The sequence below is a fragment of the Schistocerca piceifrons genome, chromosome 2 (assembly GCF_021461385.2).
Source record: "Schistocerca piceifrons isolate TAMUIC-IGC-003096 chromosome 2, iqSchPice1.1, whole genome shotgun sequence".
NCBI lineage: Eukaryota > Metazoa > Arthropoda > Insecta > Orthoptera > Acrididae > Schistocerca > Schistocerca piceifrons.
This window is the reverse complement of record NC_060139.1, coordinates 858,682,457-858,706,719: the sequence shown is the minus strand read 5'-3', so window position 1 is coordinate 858,706,719 and position 24,263 is coordinate 858,682,457. Positions and strand designations below refer to the sequence as shown.

Below are 24,263 nucleotides of genomic sequence, written 5' to 3'. Positions count from 1 at the left end.
ACAAAAAGATAGTAGAATAGCTTGGTATTAATGGGCTAGTAATTATTTCAAAATCTAAAAATATTTCACGAGTTTACTAGATTGAAATTAAGTATTGTTAAAAAGGATATAAGCATTTAGTCAGTGGTCAGTAGTTCTGGGGATGGTGACGGATGCATTGTTTTTCTCACTTACACGTGATAGTTGAGCATCTTTTTTTTATTTCCAGTAGAGTTTCTGTTTCTGGTGCCATAGTGAACTGCAGTTATCAAGCTTTACTGATCCATTTTATACCTTGACTTGATCCATGTTCCTGACCGTCTTCTTTCATGGTGAAATCCAGGGCACGCAATGAAGAATTGCAAAAAATGCCCATAAACTACTTCCGTTGCTGCCGTTTTGAAAAGTGGAAAAGGAGAGACTGCAAGTATTTCAGACATGATGCTCCAGAAGGGCACTGAAAATTGAATGGGCTGATAAAGTAAGCAATGCATGGAAAGTGACAGAGAAAACTTAACAGCAAATCTTGCAGCCAAAGAGAGACTATGTGTGAAGCCTACAATTATGTGCATAGTCAGAGCCTGGGAAAAGATGTATCAGAAATTCTTAGGAAATTGTGTTTAAACTCAATCTCATAAACAGAACCAAACTTTCCATTTAGGTTCTGATAGATCAGTCCGCTTGTAAATCCGAGGATAACAAGCAGAAAGCATGGGTATTTAATTATGGATTTGAAAATGTATTCTTATAATATATACATGTACTGCCATACTTATTTTTGACCATCTCACACACTCCGAAACAAGAGGTGTTTGAAATGAGTCCTCTCAGTAGTGAAAACAATTAAGACTACTCAGATCGAATAAGGCAGCAAGCCCTGATCATATTCTTGTCAGCTTTTGCAGTGAATACATTACAGGAATTAAGCATATTTCCCAGCTCATTTTTATCAAGAATCACTCATGCAGCAATAATCCCATAAGGCAGGAAAAATAATGGATGCCTAAAATTACAGACACACATTGATATGGCCCATCCGTTGTAGCATTCTAGAACATATATTTATTAATTTTGACCATTACCATCATCCTGCATTAAAATATGATTTTCTCAGAGAATCAGGAAAATGCACTTGGTTGAAACATGGGAAGCTTATTTCACTTATGGTATCTTGCAACTCATGGACAGTGGTAAAATTATGAAAGAAGAATAGCAAAGCATTTGAGATGTGATGTTAAAGAATGATGTTGAAAATTGTATGGCCTGGCACATAACTGATAGGATACACTTGAAGACATCAGAGATTGCTGCAATTGTATTAGAGGCAGATAAAGAAGGCAAAAATGGTAAAAATAATAGAGGAAGACAGATATTGTGATATGCTCAACAAAAAAATGTATTTAAATCTGCAAGCTTTCTGAACTAGTAGCTCTTTTTGGCAAATAGGCTGAAGGGGAAGGAAGAGGGGTGAAGGAAAAGGACTGGTGAGGCTTAGTAAATGGGGAGAGTTTGGAAACGTCACTCAGAACCATGGTAGGTCTCCCCTGACCTGGGGTTCTGTTGACTTCCCCGAACTCTCCCTAGTTCCTAAACCTCGCCAGTCCTTTTCTTTCACCCCTCTTTCTTCCCCTTCAACCCTTGTTCCAGAAGAAGGAACCACTGGCTCTGACAGCTTGCAGATTTAAATACCGTCATATCTCTATTCTGCTGCCGCTTGGTGAGTAGATTTTTTTGTCTATCTAGTTACTTTTTATATGTAAGCTAGAACAACAGTGACCATGTGTTTTTGAGTTGTTAATGTATGAATGTGTCGTGTGTGTTTTTCTACATCTGAGGAAATACTTTGTCTGATAACTTAGTCAACTTTTAAATGTCTGTGTGCTACTCACGACATAGAAGAGGCTTGAGTGACAATCTATCCTATTTCATTGTTATTCCATACAATAAAAACAGCTACATTGAAAAAATTCAATGATCATTCTTGTATACTACTCAGTTGCTGTATTTATCTTATTCTTCAAACAAAGCATTTACCATATTTATGCCACTATAATGTGACCCTCTTTTCTTGATAAGACTCGCTGAGAAATTTGCATTTTTAATGTTTTTGATGTGAACTATTTTGAGATTTGCCCGAAAAAGTTAATACTATCTACAGCAAACAATCACAATGTTTGCTCAGATTATGTAATGCTGATATGAATGTGGTTTATCATCAGATGCCTCATGAAGTTGCTGCACTAGTTTTGTTCTTTGTTGTAATGTAATCCTCACATACCTCATCGTCATCTACTGTAGCGTACTAATTCAGTGAAGTGATGTTTTGTGATTGCCAAACATGCAGTGAATTTTCATTAGTTGGTTTAGTGAGTTTAGATAAGCATATTGTGTGAAGATTTGTTTTTGTCTGCACATTTAATTGGAAGAGGATGGATGCAGCATTTTTGTAATGTGGGGCAACACTGGCAGTTCAGTCACACTTTGTGGCATATGCTAGTTTGTCAGTTACTCCATGCAGTTGTGCCCCTGTCTCAGAGACACACTGTGCCCCATGGAATAGTGCACAATTGTGTGCAACAATGCAGAATGGGGCCAGGAAGAGGAAGGGACAGCAGGATGGGGGGGGGGGGGGGGGGGGGTGTCAGCACAGCCCTGTGGAGTGTGTGGGCCTAGGTGACCAAACAAAGCTGCAGGTGCAGCATTAAGAAGCTGGGGGGGGGGGGGGGGGGGCAGTGAAGGTGAAAAGGTCAGTTGTTGCATTTGCAGAGAAAGGCATACAATGAGGGTGAGGGGAAGTGAATTGGGAGGAGTTAATAGGTCAGAGGGGGCAAAAGCTGTTGAGTGGAAGGTGTGGGGAACTCGGTTACTGTAGGTTGAGGCCAGGAAAATTTCAGAAGTGGCGAATGTGTTGTCATCGGGATTTATTGGTGCACTCTAATTGTTCGCCACTCTCTACCAATGCATCCACCAATCTTTTCCTCTTCTCTGCTCCCCATTTCCCCCTCCCTCCACCACAGCCTGCTGATGCTGTGTCTGCCACCATTGTCCTGCCACCTGGCCAGTGCACACTAGTGTCAGGCTGCACTAACCCCTTCCCATATCTTGCTGTCCCGCCTCCTTCCATGCCCCACTCCAGATTGCTTCTTCTACTCAACACATTTGAACTGCATTCTGGCTGGAGATGGTGGTCACTTGTATGTGCATGAGGTGTGCTTGCTTGTGTGAATGTGTGTGGGGTGTTCCCCTCTGAAGAAGACTTTGACTGAAAGTTCAATGTCCAGCAGTCTTTACGCTCACCGTTGATAAAATAGTCCACACTATGAAGCAGTCATCAAATGGATTTCATGTTTAAACCCAAATTTCATGACCGCTTGTGGAGGGCATTTTCAAGGCAGGGTCGTAGCTTCTTTGAGCAACCGACTGAAATGCTGGCTCACTACCGACTGCATAAAAATTCTGTTTAGGCATGCTCCCATGTGGTGTTGTGATATCACATCTTTTGAATATCTGAACGCAGTTGGCCATTGTTGATTGCTATCATCTGCTGTTGGAGGATTTGTACACATATTCTTCAGCACTGGGATCCAAATGTCATTCAGAGGAAATAACTAGTGTAGAAGTACATATTCATTGTGTGGACACCGCTATACCTGAAGAAATCTGTTTAGAAACTGTAAGAATACTGTCTCGTGTGAAGCCTTCGAAAAGTTATATAATTGTGGGTGAGAGGAATGCCATGCAATGCCTGAATGAGGATGACCACTGACAAGGCAAATGTGACAGTTGTTTTGAATTTGAAATACTGTCATATTAAGATTAAGAACTATGTAGAACTGCAGACATGTAGGAAACTGAATAAAGACCTTACTGACAAAGTTCTTAGAACTGTTATGAAGTTGATAAAAAAAGTCCTCTATCGAACAGTGTGTTCATAAAAGTGTTCAATTCCATTGTGCGACCACCAAGACTTTATAGATTAGACCAAAAATGCATAAAGAACATGTTATTCTGTGGTCTGTAATGACTGCCCTGGTGTGCCCATCTATTTGACTGCCAAGTTCTTGACAACATTCTTATGGATGTATGTGGACTGATCGGATTCCTATATCAAGAATTCACCACATTTTATCAGCAAATTAAACACATAGTAGTCCAGCTAGATGACATATATTAGTTAGGTTTGTTGTGGTATCACTATTTACAATGGTTTCGCTCAAAGAGATGTTACAACAGCTGAATTAGATTTTCTTCTCTCGATATTGCAGAACTGTTTAAATATTGCCTCACAAACATGTATTTCATTTGGAATGATGAGTTCTATCAATAGATTGATGGTGTGGCAATGGGGAACCCCTTAAGTCCAGTTATAGCTAATATCTTTATGGAAAAATTCAATTACAGGCATTAGAAACTGCCAAAAAAATGGTGAATATTTGTTCCACTATATGAATGATATATTTGTTTTATGGGGGCTTGGCAGAGAGGAACTAGGTCAATTTCACAAGCATCTCAGTGGGATTAACCCAAAGATTTAGTTTACCTTGGAGGAGGAGGCAAGTGGAAGATTAAATATTCTTGATGTGCTACTTTTCAAGAAAGAAGGTGATTGCTTATGCCACACAGTTTACTGAAAACCCACACACACAGACCATCACCTACACTGCTGTGCAAAAATCGTAGTGATACACAAGCGCCTGTGAAATCGAAAGTTTTCCTGTCCTTCATTAATGACATTACTGACTGCACAGGAAAAATCTTGAAAAAGTGGAACGTTGTGGTAATTTACAAACCCACCCAGAAGATGCAGAACTACCTACAATTAGCCAAGGATGCTTACAAATTGTTTTCGTAGGTGCTACAAAAAGAATGGCCAAAAAACTACTAGAAGAGCAGAAAGTCAATTGTAGAAGGGGGGGGGATTGACAGATCATCTGTTGCAGGACATGCTTTGCAGCCAGGAAACCATCACATTCATTTTGACAGGACTCATTTACTGGCAACCACAAGCAGATACCATGAAAGGCTATACAGAGAGACTGTAAAACATCCCAGCAATTTCAGTGGGAAGGAGGAGGGCTTGTAATTGAATGCCATTTGGATCTCAGTACTGAAGATGATGTGAACCAGTCTTCCACCACAGGGTGACAGCAATACCAGACGATTTCAGTCAACAATGGCCAACTGTGCTCGGGTATTCAAAACATATTACATCACACCACTGCAGGGAACATGTCTAAACAAAATTTTGATGCAGTTGGTAGTGAGCCAGGGTGTTGACTGGACACTCCAAGAAGCTTTTAAATGTGAAATCAATTTGATGATGGCATAATAGGCCAGAACATTTTATTAATTGCAACGTTTCTGGCCATGAAAGTTAACATATTACAGTCTTCTCACTGCGCCCGTGTGCAATTTAATATGTCATTTTACTGTGAGTAGCAGTGTATCCAAACAACCTGTGTTGCTTGACATACTATCCAAATTAATATTGCAGACAGTTATTGTATGGGATATTTTAACATAGTATGAGCTGGAAGAATATATACACGTCTGAGAAGAAATGGTTTGGTTATTAAGTAGCTTATTGGAAATAGATAAGTATGGTTCTATTTCCAACACAGGCAAATTGGCCAGGAGACAAAGTCCATGAAGAGAAGAAACAGGATATTGAGAGGGAATATAAAGTTTTAGAGAGGTGAATAGTGGCAACAGGGACTAGAAAAGTGATTTATATATTGGAAATCATAATAAAAAATTTGCTGCTTAAATAATTAAAAGGAAAATTTTGAAAGAATGATTAAAAAAGGACTGGAAAGTACTCATATTATGGGTGAACTTTAACTGCCGCTAATATAAACAGACCTTCAATATTGAATACATATATTCAGTATGTAACATTCATAAATTTATGTGCATCCTTTTCTGTTACCGCTATTGTGCATGGAGATTTGTATGACAATACTGGTTCCGGATCGCCCCTCCTCTGCTCACACGAATTCTTCTTGTTAGCTTCAGTCCTCTTGATGCAAGATTCTTGGCGCGTCACAGAATAATAAACAGAAAATGACTGTGTGAATAAACTTTGCTTTCTTGATAACACTTTTACTATACAATTGGAATACACATATTTTAACAATATTAAATCAGCGGAACTCGCAATACGTCCACCCACTATCACATATAGACACAGAGAGATGAAACTAAAGAAATTAAAAAAAAAAAATGAAGAGCATCTTTTTCCTTGTTTTGTTTATGACCTATAGTATCGCTGGTACAAAATAAAAAGAAAAGAACAAGAAAAAAATAGTACTAATAATATGGTTATTCACAATTGCCCTTCACTGTGTACTGATGTCATACGGAGGTGCACAGTGGACTTATTTCTCTTTTTATGGGTTGACAACCCTGGCCAGCCATTGGAGTTATCCTCTTTGATTATCAATTTATATAGGCATGTCAGCTCCCTTAACACATACATATGTAAGTTCTCCTTCCTAACGACATGCTTGCTGTAAGCGCATAGTCCCATTATTGTCAGTCAGTATCTGCCCAGTGTTGAGCTTGCGAAGCATGCGCACGCAGCTCGATAGCCATTACCGACCCAGCTAGCTTTCACGTGTGTTTAACACAAAGTCAGAGTGCCCATGTCGTGTGTTCATATAGTCTTCACTGCACAAACTCGTGAATCTCATGTTTAGCGGCTTGATATCCTTTGTGAAATCTTCAGTGTGGTGACAACTGGTTTCCCTATCAGCGGTCCGAGGAAAGTATTTCACCCCGTCACTCGCACTTATTCAGGGGGAACACTAGACGTACTTCCGACATCCACCGACAAGGTAAGTTTCTTGCCACTTCTAAGACATTGTCGAGCACAGAAAATTCATGTTTTTACAACATTGTCGAGCATATAAAATTCATGTTTTTACGATGTTGTCGAGTACAGAAACCTCATGTTACGTGAAGTATTGTCATTTTTTAACTCATCACACACACACACACACACACACACACACACACACACACACACACACACACTAACACTTTGCAGGGAGGTTTCGTATGCTTTTGCACCTTGTTTTTGAGCGCCTTTCAGACCATTGCATTACACAAAATTTCTGTAGTGTCCTTTCCACATACTACACACATGACGAAAGAAATAATAAAACTAGAACTACCAAAACAAACTTATCCTATTCATCTGCTGACATGCCATTATCGTTGCTTATATACATTACAGTCTGATTGTCATTTTTTTAGTACATTTTGTTAAATTATAATTTTGTTACAGTGTTCAATTCCAATGATTAAATGAGTACAATTTTTAATCTTGTTTTGTTTTACATTCTTTATGTAACATTCATACAATAATAGATTCTTTTTTTCTTTTATGGCATAAATTGACATACATTTCATTTCAATTTACTGTGGCTTCTTGTTGGAGCATATTTATGAAGTTCAAAGAATTAAAAAAGTAAACAGTAGTCGCTATAACAGATACTACATGCTGCTAAAATAACTACACATGGCCTCACCTCTCTAGCTTTCTCCAGGAAGGGTCTACACACTACAGGGTTGAGGAAATTTCATGGAAAGTCATTTATATGCTCAATTATGTCTCGTTACTACACTTAATTGTGATCCCCAGAACAAAATAGTTTGTTGTTTATAAACACAAAGTAAACCTGATGATACCAGTCATATCGAATATTTATGCACCTCAATATTTTTGTTATATTCATTGTATTAAAGATAACCATTTTATATGCCGAGGTATACAAAGTTGTATCATCAATACTATATTTTATATGCAATGAGTGTAAAACAGTGTTTATGTAAATAGCAAACGTGTCTAAAAATTTCAATGTAAATAAAGTGTTTGATGCATTCATGAGTAGTTGACGCTCACAGTAGTTAGGTTTCGACCCCTTGATTATTTGCTAGTGCTCCACCTTAGTTCAGCATCATGATATGCGACGTACTGCAACTGTATTCTTCTACACATATTTTTACACTATCACATTCATACATACCATAAAGTTACAACTATATTTCCTTGGGGTGTGGCTCTTTCTTATGTTTATATGGTACCAACATTCGACATGCATTACCTTTCTTCACTTTTAGGACGTGTCAATGCATCGTTCCCTGGAAGATAAAACTTAATACTAACTTAAAAGTAAATCTTCATAGATAAGTGTACAGTGGCTCAATGGTCACTAATACCTCTTTCATATATTCGACCATGTATTCATTTACTTCAGTGTGCAGTTGTGCTATTACAAACTCATTCAAGTCGTGTGTGTGCGTGTGGGTGTGGGTGTGCGTGTGGGTGTGGATGTGGGTGTGCGTGTGGGTGTGGGTGTGCGTGTTTACTTGCCTTATACATCTGAAAGATAAAGTGTAATATATGTGTGGTCCGACCTCTTATTCAGCTTGTGATTTACGTTGTACTGACTTGTTTACCTGCAGAAAGAGTTTTCTGGTCCCTCAGTTCTAATTAGTGTGTGTACTTTCAATATTTAAATTTGTAAACATATAGATGTAGTAACATATCTTCAGTAAATATTTCATAGTTTAGGATCCCTTTCTGTGTATACAATCCCGTAGCTTATCTTTGTTTGTGTGCAGAATGAGATTTTCACTCTGCAGCGGAGTGTGCACTGATATGAAACTTCCTGGCAGATTAAAACTGTGTGCCAGACCAAGAATCTAACTCGGGACCTTTGCCTTTCCTGGGTTTGTGTGTGTTGTGTATATAGTCGTAGTTCTAGTATAGGCTCTCCTTTAATTTTCGATGTCCTAGTTTATGCAATAGGCTTTAAAAATGCTAGTGCAGGCTGTATCTCATATGGTTTGTTTGTTTTGGATGTTCCAACACTTTCAGCTGTGTCTGGCGTGCACGCGCTTGTGGTTTGCTGACGAGCTTTCACCCCCATGCACATGCTCTGCATTGCTCTGTTAATACCAGCGTGGCAGCGGGCTGGGTATTGCAGTGCGTGCTACCGTTTGTTTCATAAGTTCATTCATTCATTTACACTGGGCTACATGCAAGGCAAAGCGTTGTGTTTAAAGTATCGTCATCATCTCTAGACACATAAAAGAAACATTCTTGCTTGTTACATCCACTCACCTTATCATTTACATATTGGACATACAAGAAAAAACCTAAACAAAAATTTTCATTTTCAACAGAAATTCTGGAATTTGATTTTCCAGCATCCTAAATCAATATTATTATGCATATGTACAACTTAGAGGAGTAAAAATGGATACATACCCTCTCCTTCAATATATGAACATTCTCAAGTTTTTGTGTGGGTAAAGGCCCTTGTCTTTACCCTTGTTCATGTGTGCCAATCTGTATGCTTTCGGGTAGGGGATTTTGGTAATTATGTATGGTCTGGTGTATAGTAATTGCCACTTATGGTTCAGTTTTCCAATTTTTGTGGATTTGGGATGTGTTCTAAGTAACCCTTTTTGTTCTATTTAAAACTATTTTGTACGTTTCAGCTTTCTGTCATAAATTCCTTTCTTATATTTAACCCATGTCTCAAGGTTGATTACTGCTTGTCGTATTTTATCATCCAGTGATGATTCCGATATCGGTATCTTGAGTAAAGGTTTCTCGCATTTGTCAACCTGTTTGCGATTGAACATTAGCTCATTTGGTGTAAATCCAGTTGATGTATGGGGAAGGTTGTTAACAACTTGTAAGAAAGGAGTTTTAATATTCAATCCACTTGGTATGTTTATAAGGTATATAGGTCCTCAGAAACTTGTTGAATTCCTTAAATGCCCTTTCTATGGGGGAGGCTTTGGGATGAAATTTCGATACTAAAATGGGTTTGATTCGGTTGGAATCTACAAACTTTCTATTTTTCTCCCACAAAATATGAGGCATTATCTGTTAAAATGACTTCTGGTTTTCCTACCCTTGCAAAATAATCCTCTTTAATTTGTCTTATAATTGAACTGGCTGTAACTTTCTATACAGCATACAGTTTTATGTATTTAGTGAAAATGTCATACAGGCCTACTATGTATTTTGCTCCCCCTTTACCTCTGGGATGGGGTCCATCCACATCTAATGATACCTTTTCTAGAGGTTTCTTAGCCACAATGGGATGTAGTTCTATCTGTTTGGAGATGCTAGATAGTTTTGCTTTCTGGCAAACAATACACTTCCTTACCACCTGTACTACTCTTTGTCTAAGGTTGAGGAAATAACAGTGTTTAGTTATTTTGTCAGTGCATTTTGAAGTGCCATAATGGCCCCAAATATTGTGCGTGTATAAGATAAAATTATCCGCATATTCCTCTTGCAAACACACGCACCATTTCTCTTGTTCCTATGGAACAAAACACCTTTGTGAATACTGAAAAACCTTTTTACTTTTTCATCGCCTTACCCCAGCGTGTTTCTTCCTGCTGTAATTGCTCCATATGTTTTCACATATGTACATAGTATGGTTGGAGTGTTTTGTCCTCCATCAGTATAGCTCTTACTTCATCTTCCTGCTCTAAAAGGTTGTTGAATTCCTCTAAGTCTTGTGGTAGTCGAGAAAGAGCATCAGCTATTATGTTTTGATTTCCTTTTATGTATACTATTTCAAAATCAAGTTCTTGAAGATACATATTTATGTATACTATTTCAAAATCAAATTCTTGAAGATACATACACCACCTGGCTATCCATCAGTGTAGCAATTTACAAGTTAACAAAAACGATAGGGACATATGGTCACAGTACACTTTTGTGTGCCCACTCCCAAAGGAAATATTCAAACATTTTAAAGGACCAAATTATAGACAAATCCTGTAACTCCATGACTGAATATGAACGTTCAGCTTCGGATAAGGTGTGACTGGCAAAGCTAATTACTTTAGGAATGAGATTTCCTTCTTCTTCTACCATTTGAAAAAGGCATGCACCCAGACAATGAGAAGACGTGTCGGTGCACAAACAAAAATCTTTTTTCGTGTCTGGTTGATAAAGAATATTAGCATTTAATAAGGCTTGCTTGATGTTTTCGAAATTGGTTTGACATTGCTTGTCCCATACCCAAGGTCTGTTTTTCTGGAGCAGACTGAGTAAAGCGTCACTGTTCATAAGTTGATTGGTGATGAATTTCCTGAAAAATGACGCTAGGCCTAAGTATGCCTTTAATTATTTCTTGTTTTGAGGAATAGGGCAGTTGCTAATAGCATCAAGTTTTTTAGGATCTGGCAGTATGCCTTCCGAAGAGATTATGTGTCCTAAAAATTTTACTTTTTCTTGTCCAAAATTAGATTTTTTGAGATTTGCTGTTACTCCATATTCGGAAAACAGCTTAATACTTGTTCAATTAATCTTAAATGTTCTGCCCAAGTGGGTGTAGTGACTAAAAGGTCGTCCATATACACTGCTACCTTACTCAAAAGTTTGGGCCCTAGCACTCCGTCAAGTGCTGAGATAAATACACCTGCACTTACCCATTCAATCCAAACGGCAATACTTGAAATTCGAAGCTCCTGCCCCCACATACAAAGGTGGTATACTTCCGACTTTCTTCTTGTAGTTTTATTAGCCAATATGAATACCGAAGGTCGATTATAGTAAGAAATTTAGCATCATGGAATTTCATAAGCTGTTCCTCTAAATTGTCTGAATGTGTTTGTACAGGTATAATAATCTTATTAATATTACGTGCATTGAGCACCAAGTGCACCTTGCCATGTAGCTTACTCTCAGTCAGCATGAGACTACAATAAGGGGAAAATGATGTTTGTATTATGTTCCATTCAAGCATCCTATTAATCTCTTTTCTTACTGCTTCCGTCTTTGTCTATGGTATAGGGGATGAGGTAGAACAAAAGTTTCGTGAGGATACACTTCCATTTTGTACATGAAATCCTTAATAATACCTGGTCTTTTTTCAAATACATGTACATAAGCAAGTATCAGGTCCCTAAGTTCTGCTTGCTTTTCTTTAGACAAGCACTTCGATTCACTTACTTTTGTGTTTATTGTGTCAACTTTTATTTCTTCTGCTGACAACTGTTCGCTACTGTGTGTGTTGACAAACATAACTATGGGATTTGCCAATTGCACATAAAGGTCATGAGCAACTTCAGATTTACATACATTAGTACTTCCCCTGATGAGGTCTATTACAAATATTTCGTTATTTACAGTGAAATGACATTGGCCCTTCCCTATATCGATTTGTACTTGGTATGTTCTAAATGTATCCATACCGATTAAAAAATCAATTATTAATTTCTCTACTGTCAGAAAATTGCATCGGACAGAAAACTGTCCTAATTGTATGGGAATTATGGCTTGTATCTTGACTCATTTCGATTTATGACCAATGGCAGTTCGTACCCTGCAATTTTGCACTGACAGTGTAGGTATACGTCCACATTTCTTCAATTCTTGAAAGAATTCCTGTGACATCAAATTAGTCGTAGCACCTGTTTCAATCACAGTGGGTACATCAGGGTCAAATATTTTGGCTTTAATAGTAGTTTGTACCTTGTCTTCTGTCCAGTTTTTCACCGTACCCTCATTACCTTGATATGGATCATCTCTCACATCATTACCATAATCGTATCTGATGAGCAAGTCTCGATCAAGCTTGTGCCCCCACTCCTCTCCAAGGTCACAGAACGGAGGCCTACTGTGACCATTTCAAGTTTTCTGGCATCTCAGTGGCAACGACCTCTAGGTTAGGCGTAACTTCCACTATGTTGACCCTTGGTGTATGGTTACGCCAGTTATTGTCCTGAGAGGCTCTTGACTGAAATTCTCTTTGCTTCTGTGTATTATTCAGCATATGTATGTTACTTTTATGGCCAAATTCTGCCGTCTGTGGGTTATTTGGTGGTCTGTTATTGTTTTGTGTTTGCCAAGCAATTGGCTGATTATTGCTGGTTGCTTGTGTCTGTACATATTGTACAGGCTGGCCATACACTACTCGTCCATTGTAATTGTTTTTGCTAATTTTTTGCCCATTTCTTTTATATTCGCCTTTGTATTGATGGCTTTCTCCATTGCCGTTGTGATTACCGTTACCATTACCATAGTTCTGCGTGGGTTAAGGTTGCCATCCATGTTGTACTATGAATGCGTTGTTTACTTGTTTGCGTGATGACAGTGTCAAATACATGCTTTCTGTCATTTTATTACATCCTCTTCACTGTGGTGAGTATGGAAAGTAGCCTCTTCCATCGAAGATTTGTAATTGTCAACCAAATCTTCATTTTCCTTGTACGCAAATTCTCGATTATCGAACTGTACCTCCTGGATCCATATAAATGACATGGCCATTTCTGTATTTTTGTGTTCTTGGGGAAGGGTCATAATTCTCGACTTCATGTGTTACTTCCAACAAAAGCAAAGCATATGATACACCCAGTATAGTTTTTAAGCAACATTTATGATAGTCTCACTTTCTGAACAGGGATAAAAATTCATACCAACTCATGGGCTGTATCTCACTGGCAGGTGCTTGCAGTTATAGTACCCTCAGTCTTTTCCCTGGGTGTCCAGGACCTGTATGTGAGCCAACTATCTTGCTTCTTTGTTCCTGGTGATTAGGTGTTTCAAAAAGTCATCCTAAATGTCATCTAGTTGAAATGGTAATGAAATATCCATTGTCATTCCAAACTCTCAATCGTGGAGTAAAAAGAACAGTAGTTTTTTGCATCGCTGTGTTGCATGCAAATTTCACAACAGACAGTATTGTACCCCAGTCTCTCTATTCGACATCAAAGCATACATTGAGAGCATGTCTGGTGGTGTACGGTTAAAGACATTTAGATGTTGACCCTGTCATATGCAGTTGTATTTAAAATGTAATGTAATGCATTTTAATGTGGTTTACATTGGCACAGTGAGAAAGGCCCTCAAAAGTCTTGCATTTTATCATTTTACATACGGTACCCACATCTGTGTTGTGCCTGTTCCCGCAACGTTCGCAAGTAACCTTCAATAGAGATACCATTAGATGGTGCTCTTCCACACTAATGTATGGAAGATAAACTGTGTGACTACAGTTTTTCCACTGTGATGAAGGTAGCTTGAAAAATGTGCAAAGGGGCGAAATTGGCTAATAGTGAAAAAGCACGAATAAAGTGTTTATTTCAGAAATAGAAACAGACTATGAAGGACAATGACTTTCCTCACCATATTACTAAAGCAAGGACGGGTATACATTCACACACACACACACACACACACACACACACACACACAAAAGGTAAGTCTTTCCGCTCCCGGGATTGGAATGACTCCTTACCCTCTCACTTAAAACCCACATCCTTTCGTCTTTCCCTCTCCTTCCCTCTTTCCTGACGAAGCAACCGTTGGTTGCGAAAGCTAGAATTTTGTGTGTATGTTTGTGCTTGTTTGTGTGTCTATCGACCTGCCAGCGCTTTCGTTTGGTAAGTCACATCATCTTTGTTTTTTGAAATAGATAAGAGGTATACATCTTGAAAGAGGTTGCTGTAATAAGCGCTACAACCCCTCAGTAGTAACCAATCTTCTGAAAACAAAAAAGCCAAACAGACCACAAAAGAAATACAACAAACCAAGATTAGGGTACAGTTTCCACTTAAATTGCCTCATTGTTTAAAAATAGAAAAGTGCAAATTTCATTTAAAACCAGTAACAATTTAAGATAACAACTGAGACAATACAAAAATAAAACAGGTCCCTACACAAAATGTGGAGTATAGAAAGTCAGTTTTAGGTCATATGACAAATGTTATATTGGCCAGACTGGCAGATCCTTTGCAAACAGATATAAAGAGTTACTAAAGTTTTTGTGGCCACTTGCAGACAAACTGCCTGCTGGCTTCTGTCTCGGTTTCTTCGGCTGATGTTCCTCTGATGATTTTACTGATGTTTTGACATAACGAGTGGCTGGCATTGTCAAAGTTTCACCTTCTGTTGCTGGTGGTGGACTGGAGCTGAGCTCACAGCCGCAGACTATATGTACTTAGCGTGCCAACCTCCAAGGGCTTCTCTGCGGTCATTTCGGGTGTGGTTCTCTCGCTACCTGCAATGGTCGTTCGCTGCAGGAAGCCAGGATCCATTTACCCTGATGCTTTCTTCTTTTTTGCTGAAGCTATTCTTGCGTTTGTTTGTCTTTATAGCTTCTCTGAACAAGTGGGTGTGATAGTTTTTCTCTACAGCCAGAACTTCCGTGTCGACAAATTTTACTACGTGATCGGTCTCACAGAGCATGTGCTCTGCCACAGCTGATTTCATCTTCTGCCCCAGTCTGCAATGTCGCTTATGTTCTGTTATCTTCTAACACTGCTTTTCCCACTTCTCCATCTCACTATTGTCCATTGACATTGTATCCCCCCGGCTCTGTATTTGATTCCAAACCCATCTCTCTCTCTCTCTCTCTCTCTCTCTCTCTCTCTCTCTCTCTCTCTCTCTCTCTTAATTACACTGTTAACCATCTTAATTTTCTTACTTTTGTAAGTCTTGGCTTAATAATGTATATTCCTGTATCTCCCCCATCCCTTTTCAGCCAGCACCCATTTACCCCTCCCCTCCCCCCCAATATGTGATTTATTGTCTTCGGATTTTGTTTCATTATGTTTCTTTTAGACCGACCTCCCAGTGTTGATACATTGTTTTACTGTGGGCTGCTTGCTCTGTCTTTGCTCCATTCCAGATTTAAAAGCATCTGAAAACTGGCACAGAACAGCTAATCCTCTCTGATGTTCTTTGGGTAGGCTAGATCCTGTAGGCAGTTAAATAGTAGCTTCCTCCCCTGTATTGTCTATAGTGATAGTAGAGGATGATATTTTTTTGGTGATACTGAGCTGTCCTACCAGCATTGCTTCAGCTGCCCTTATGCACATATTTTTACTGTACAAGCTTCTGACTAGAAGCAACTTATTTTGATTCACCTCTGTGCTTTATAATGTAATTTTTAAATTTCTTGTGTATTTTTGCATTTACTGGGCACAATTCTGCACTTAAAATCTGTGTGGTGTATAGGTCAGCCATCACTATCAGCACAGTCATTGTTTGTACAGCCAGTGATGGTTTAAGTCAGCTCATTTAGGTACCATTTCCTGTTGCAGCAGCACCAAAGAAGAGCACAGCATTCATTTGAGTTATCATTCTTCAAGCTTTTAGGTATAAGTGAGTCATTGTGGTTTACCTGTAGCAATTTGTAGTTTAATTCTTAAATTTATTGTTTGTTTTTGTATTGACTAGGGTCAGTGTCACAGTTTTAATAATTGTTTAGTATGGATAGGAACTGTGATTGCTATACTCAGATACAGGCTGAGTTGGTGACCTATCACTCACAGCTTCAATCGGTGCTGGCTTCGGTCACGCAACTTCAGGCTGTTGCCAATGGGCATTGCTGTAGGGGGATGGGTGTGAGGATCCAAGTGAAGTCCAGGAAGTCACATATGTCCTTTGAATGGTTATCTACTGTGGCAGGTCCAGTCAGTGCTGATACTGAGATTGGCCCCTCACCTGTCGTCAAGTGGGAGGTCTTTTTGAAACTGTGGTAGGCACCGAAAAACTTTCTAGAGGGCAGATCGAAAGGCCTCCCCACTTCATCTGACAAACAGGTTTCATGTGCTGTTTATGGCTGATAAAGTTTTGGAACCAGATGCAGTCACTTGCCGTGTTTCAGAGGAAGCTTCTTGGCCTGTGAGATACAGGCATTAACAGAGGGTGGTATTACTTGTAGTTGGAAGTTCCTGTGTCAGACACATAATGGTCCCCCTGTAGGGATATGGCTGCCAAGGAGGGGAAGAATTCCAGTGTGCACGTATATGTGCATGCTGGGGGATCGTACCTGATGTGGAATGGGTCCTCCGGAACCCTTGAAGAGCATAGGGTGCAGCCATCTGCAAATGGTGGCTCATGTCTGTACTAATGGCATGTGTTGCTTTATATAGAAGAGATTCTCTCCAGTTTCTGCCAGCTGTATGATGTGACAAAGACTGCCAGTCTTGCTTGTGAGATGAAGGAAGAGCTCACTATCTGTAATATTATTGACAGAATCAACTGCAGACCTTTGGTACAGAGCTCAGTGGAAGGTCTGAATCAGAGGCTCAGACTTGTTTTATGACCGCACATGCTGGAGGTTCCTTGGTGTGCACCGTAGAGTGGTGGGTTATCAGATCCCACTTGAAAGGTCAGGGGTCTATTGTACACTGGGGCAAAGTAGAGTTTTATAGTGTTTGACGGTCTCAGGAAAATGAAAAAAAGGCTCCAGGCTAAAAGGTGCAGGTCAAACCCGCATAAGGGTAGGCCTAAGAACAATCAGACTTTTGCTTCCATGATTCTCAGGTTTACTGTTGGATCTGATTGTTGAAAGTCCACTATATTTCAGCGAACAACCCTGCCACTGTCATCAGTTGGTGCTGATAGAATGAATTGTCTGCAATGGGCTCACAGTATTTACACCTGCTGTTCCAGAGTAATGCCTTACCAGTTCCACGCTGTGCTTGGTGGTGCGGGTTGATGCAGCTGTGAAGGTGACTGTGGAGGGAAGAGTCCCAGTAGCCCCCCTGGCCATGTCGCATCTCATGTCCAGGTATCACATGTTAATTTGATGTAGTAGTATTGGCTCCCATACTTTGCTCAATTATAAGCCACACCTCCTCGCGTCCCGCATTGTCCTGTGCGATAACGGAAGTTTTATTCGATATCGGCTTCTTTAACTCCGCCGGCGAATCACTTTGTATTGGAGCTTGTGGTACCGTTGTTGTTTTAACAGCGGCAGCCTCTTCCCACTAGCCCCCCTGGCCATGTCGCATCTCATGTCCAGGTGTCACATGTTAATTTGATGTAGTATTGGCTCCCATACTTTGCTCAATTATAAGCCAGTATCTATGTTGATTAAATTATCAGTCATGAATTTCAGTTGCTTCTTTGAAAGTGCTGCCCCAAAATTTATCAGCGGTAGTCAGGACTTTTTATTGTTGGTAATTACTTTTATTCACATTTTCAATGCAGTGCTCTGCTACTGCAGGATTATTAAGCTACCATAAGAGGGTGTGGCACTCGTGTTCTATACATTGATCTTCAGTTGTGTGAATCATTTGTCCAATATAAGTTTTTTGGCATTCACAAGGTACTTGGTACACCACTCTATTTTGAGACCAGGTTGTTGGTTGGTTGATTTGGGGGAGGGGACCAAACAGTGAAGTCATCAGTCTCATTGGATGAGGGAAGGATGAGGAAGACAATCAGCCGTGCCCTTTCAAAGGAACCATTCGAGCATTCACCTGAAGTAATTTAGGGACATCAGGAAAATGTAAATCAGGATGCCCGAAAGTGGGTTTGAACCATCGTCTTCCCAAATGTGAGTCCAGTGTGATGACCACTGTGCCACCTCACTCAGTCAGACCACGTTGTCTTTCACTGTCACTTTCCTCGTACTTTTCCTAGCATGTGGAAAATCGGCATTAATGTGGCATTTTCACAATAGTCTGTCAATTTTTGTCAGAAAATAGTCTCATCTTCCTCTCCGTGTTTTCATCTTCTGTGTTGTTCTTGGGGCTCTTGCATCATATGGCTTTGAGAATCAGTTGGTTACTGTGTTCATTCTCGTGGAGGATAGATTCCAGATGCCGCAGCTTTGCAGTCAGACAACGTCCATCTGAAATGGAATATGTCATCTGTGTTGAGCATGCTGTTCTTCTGCAAGGGATGGTGCCAGACTGATGTCATAGCCATGAGCAACCTTCTCTCATCAGTTGTAGCAAATATGTTCATAGAACACTTAGAGGACAGAGCACTGGAAACTGCTGTCTTAAAACCTGTTTGTTTCTTTGAATATGTTGATGACGGTTTTATCATTTGGCCACATGGGCCCAAAAGACTACAGAACTTATTAAACATCAGAAGTGCATCAATGAAAATGTCCAAATTACCATGGAAATGGAAAAAGATGCCAAGCTTCCTTTTCTTGGCATCCTAGTTGAGCATACGCTTAATGCTTTGTTTACTGTAAGCCAAACAAACAGATTTATGCCTCCAGCTGCCACCATCCCTTGCAGAAGACCAGTGCACTCAACACTCCAGTGCATGGAGCATACTTCATCTTAGATGAACAAAGTCTGACTGCTGAGCTGCAGCACCTGGAATCCATCTTCCTCAAGAATGAGTATAGCAACTGACAGTTCTATAATGAAAGAGCCCCAAACACAAAAGGATGTAAGAAGATCACTTTCATACCATTTGCTGGTAATGTATCATCGAAAATTGGCGGAATAATAAACTGTATTAGAAACAGTGAAAGGTGACCTGGATCTCAAAAAAGTGGAGATGTACCAAGTTTCATGTGAATGTGGACATTGGTTCGAGTGCAATGGATTGATGTACAGAACCTGAGTGCCACACCAACTAACTGCAGCCCGACAAGTCTGCGATAGCAAAACACTACATTGAAAATAGACATAAAATGAACTATCAGCCATTAATAGTCCTAGCTACCACTGATAAACTTTGAGACCACATATTCAAAGAAGCAACTGAAATTCATGTGACTGATAATGTAATCAATAGGGGTGAGAGCCAATACAATGGCACCTGAACAAGAGATGTGACAGAGATGGTTATTGAGGCTCTCCCCTTCATCATCGCACTGCACGCCTTTCCACCACTGAGCACAGTGCAGAGTCAGCAAGGCCTGACTCTGGACTGGTAGGTTTAAATACCATGAGCGTGCTGCAGACAGTTCTTTCCCTCAGAGCAACCTGATGGTGATGGAATGGTTGTCTGCTGAAATAAAATGGACTTTTGACAGCTGGAGCCAGCAGTACATCCAAGAGCCATGGAAACAGCATATACACCATTAAAGCCTCAAATTACAAATTGGGGCTATAGTTATAAGTCGTAGTACCTTTGTCGAGAAAGAACCAGAGCTCCAAGCATTAATAGAAAGCACTGAAGGTAAAGGTGACTGAATTGAGAGATAAGTCCAGTCAAAATTTTTACAACGATCCAAACAGTTTTCAGAAAGGATAGATTAAATACAGATGACAGTGAAATATTTGTTGCAAGTTAAGTCAAATTTTTTACAAAAATCATAGTAGTGTTCAGAAAGGATAAGTTAAGTATAAATGGTGCTGGAATATTTGTTGATGTCTGTAATAGTTTATCCTGTAGTGAAATTTAAGTAGATACTTCCTGTGTTTCACTGTGGGTAGAGGTTTTACTTGACAAGCAGAATATATTAATAATGGGTTCCTTTTTCGCGTTGCCCTGGCTCAGATGATACATTTGATGAAAAGTTCAAAGTAAACTTGAGTCTCATCTCAAATAAATGCCCCATTCAAAAATTTGTAGTTGCTGGTGATTTAAGTCTATTTTCGATTTTTTGGAGAGAATACATGTTTTAAAGTTGCTGGTCAGCATAAAACATCATCCAAAATTGTACTAAATGTTTTCTGTGGAAATTATTTTGAGCATTTAGTTCAGGAGCCCACTCAAAGTGTAAATGGTTGTGAAAACAGACGTGACCTCATAGCAACAAATAATTCTGAGTAAATAGGGGGCATCATGAAGATTACAAGGATTATTGATGACAAAGTCATTGTAAAGAGACTGAATGCCATAACATCCAAAACCACCAAAAATAAAAATAAAATATATCCATTTAAAAAAGCAGATAAAAATTTGCTTGACTTCTTCCTAAGAGATGGTCTCCAATCCTTCCAAACCACCTATGTAAGCATAAGCATAAATCAGATGTGGCTTAAGTTCAGAGAAATTGTGGCAATGGCAATTCAGAGATTTATACGAAATAAATTAATAAGGGACAGAATTGACTGCCCATTGTACCCAACAAATGTCAGAACACAGTTGGGGAAGCAATGAAAACAGAATGTTGTGGCTCCAAGATTGGTATGTTTTAATTGTGCATCAAGACACACCACTACCTTCATCATGCAATTGCAATGGTAATGTTACCAATCACAGCCAAGTTACTAAACACAGTTATAAAAAATCAATCACGAAAGAAGACAAAGTAAATATTCCAGAATTCAAATGAAGAACGGCTACAAGCTTTATAAATTTGAAGTCAGTATCCCCATTGTAGCGAAACAACTGAATAAAGGCAAGTTTTCTGGTCCAAATTGTACACCAATTAGGTTCTTTTCAAATCCATACTTAGCGATCACACACAATCGCTTGCTCAATGAAAGATCCGTACCTGAAGACTGGAAAGTTGGTGGTCACTCCAATACTCAAGAAGGGAAATAGCAGTAATCTGCTGAGTTCAGACCCTTATCAGTGATGTCAATTTGCAGTAGGATTATGGAATGTATACAGTGTCTGTATTACATTATGAATTACCTCAAAGAAAACAATATTTTGACACCGTTAGTACAGACTCAGAAAATATATATCTTTTGAAACACAGCTAGCCCTTTGTTCACCGAAAGTAATGAGTCCTATGACAGGGGATCTCAAATCAATTCCATATTTCTAGATTTACAGAAGGCTTTTGACACCACCCCTCACAAGTAGTCTCACTTGTGCGACTGGGTTTGTAATTTCCTGTAAGAAAGGTCACAGTTCATAGTAACAGCCAGAAACATATTGAGTAAAACGGAAGTGGTGTGTAGTGTTCCTCAAAGAAGTGTTGCAGTCCCTAAGCTTTTTTAATATGTATGATTTAGGAGAGGATTTGAGCAGCACACAGATGATGGGTGGTGGTGGTGGTGGTGGTGGTGGTGGTGGTGGTGGAGGAGGAGGAGGTGGTGTCATTTACGATCTAGTAAAGTCATCAGTATTTCCTGGTGCATTTGACAGTTGGTGGAGATTGGTGTTAAAAATTGACACACCTCTTCTTCAACATTCTCTGTTACTACCTTATGTATGGAGGCAAGATTCATGGCTGTTGTCTTGCCCTGGCTTATGAGTTGGCCAAGATCCTGGTGGTCTTCCGTAATTAACCATAGGGACCACATTCATAAGATGGCTATACTTCTTTCATGTAACTCTTTTTTGTTGCATTTCCTTGATGCACTTGCACAACTTGAAAACCTTACTTGTTGTGCTATCCATTACCAGAAGAGTGTGGTAGATGTCACCTGTGACCCCATTCATCAAATGTGAGATCTTGTCAGTTTTCTTTATATTTGTATTCACACTGTGACACAGGGCCAAAACATTCTGTATGTAGACATTGTTGTTGCCCCATGACATTGGGCCCTGTTCTTCAGTTGTTCTTTTGCTGAACAGAGTTGCTACCGATTGTCACCAAATGTTTTCTTCATTCCAACCTGGAATTTGTCCCAGATATTGAGTTTGTCTTCGTTGTTCTTGAACCATTGCTGGGCTGTTTCTATCCAAGTAAAAGTTCACATTTGCCAAACACATCATGTCATTCACTTGTATTTGGTGACTGGGCTGAATCATTTCAACTATTTCATTGTATCCTGACCAGTGTCTCCAGAGAACATTGATGGATGCCTGATGTGCAGCTGGCTTGTTGCTGTTTTGTAGTAATCCATTGGTAATTTAATATACGGACCTTGGAAACCGTGTACTGGCCTCAATTCCAGTTCCTGGTCATGTAGGTGATGGCTTTTACATTGCCTGGTTGGAGCCATGGTGATGTAGATATTTTGAATTACCCTGTGTCTCCACCAAACAATGTGATATCATAACAACAATTCATGTCTTAACCACACACAAGCCCAGATCTGAAAATTAGGTTGCTAATGAAGTACAATACTAAGCACTGAAAGTGTGCTTATTCCAAACACCAGGGTGCTGCCACAACAGATCTGAACTCCTGAACAGAGAGTGATCTATTTATAAAGACACTGAATATTCCCTCAGCATGCCAGCCAGTGATGCTAAGCATTTTGCCACACTGCAAGCATGACAGCTCGTGGCATTATGATTAGACAGATCACCACTCATCATACAGAGGAGGTGTTGAGCAGTGGACAGGCGTATTTAAATGTAGACTGTTGGGGACACACACACACACACACACACACACACACACACACACACACACACACACACACACACACGTACAGCTATATTGTGCTGGCTGAATACAGAATGCTGGTCTTGCAGTTTTGTAGGAAGTCTGGAGTGAGGGACTGTGTTGGGTGGAGTCCCTGTTGGGAGAAATGAGATGGGAAGTGGGAGGGAAGATTGGGGCAAGAAGGCTCACAGCTCGGAGGGAGGCAGCAGGTTTGTGAGTTAGGAATGTAGGAGTGAGAGGCAGCAAATGCACGGGATATGAATGCAATATGTAGGCTTTTGGCAAGGTCATTGTGTTTTTCCTTAATAGTAAATATTTATTATTAATAATAATGGAGTATTATTTCTCCAATTAATCTAAATTTATCCAGAAAGATATTGATTCAGCTAGACCAACTCTCCTCTGATTCCTGGTGAAAATCAGAGGAGCATCAGGTTGATAAGCAGACTCCTCATAGTCCTTGTTAGCGAACTCAGAAATGTGAAAGTCTTGTACACAATCACATCTCTTTCATTAAAACTCTCAAGGCCAGCCACTGATGCAGGTATACATCGCACCGCAGCAACAGTAATCCATCCATTATCCTGCCAATTGCACCTGTATGAAAGATGCTAAAAGAAAATTTATAATCAGCAGAAGAATTTAGATTAATTGGAGATGTAACACTATATTATCATTGTTAATAAAGCTTTAATTTTATGAAAAAAGCATTGATCTTGCCAAAAACAGATTCTTCTTGGTGTTGTAGCTCTCTGGATTGTTCTGGGTCAGTCACATTGTCCCTGTGTGACTCATTAGCTGCGCACAGCTCTGTTGCATGATTACACACCACACAGAGCTGCAATAGTGTAAGCCTCATTCATTTAGTGATTACACAGTCTGGAGCCATCCCTAGTTTTAGAGGACAACTATAGTAATGTGTGCAGTAGGCAATGCCCTTCCGGTGCTGATATGGGCTTCTGGCAGTGAAGCTATATGAGGGGACCTATTACTGGGAAGCTTATCAGTCAGCTCGAGGCTGCTGCACAGGCAGCTGCATCGAACGGAGCTACTGAGACATATCATGCTACAGGCATTGTCGAGGTCTGTGTCATCGTGCTGCTGTCTTCAAGCTGATTGAGAGCCTTCATCTGACATCAAGTTCAATGAGAATTAATAATAAAACTGTGAAAGGGAAGCCCAGAACCTCTTCCTTCTGGTCCATGTAGATTTTCAAGTAGTAAATTTCTTTTAGTGTATTTTATACAGGTGCAAATGGACATTTTAATGGATAACAAGGACATGGAGGAGTAGATTAGG

The 24,263-nt window shown here is 39.6% G+C and overlaps 1 protein-coding gene across 1 annotated transcript in view; it reads left to right on the top strand.

Moving 5' to 3' along the window:
- The window catches only part of LOC124775060 (NFX1-type zinc finger-containing protein 1-like), a 439,199-nt gene that overhangs the window by 314,786 nt on the left and 100,150 nt on the right, over window positions 1-24,263 (top strand). The window lies entirely within an intron of this gene.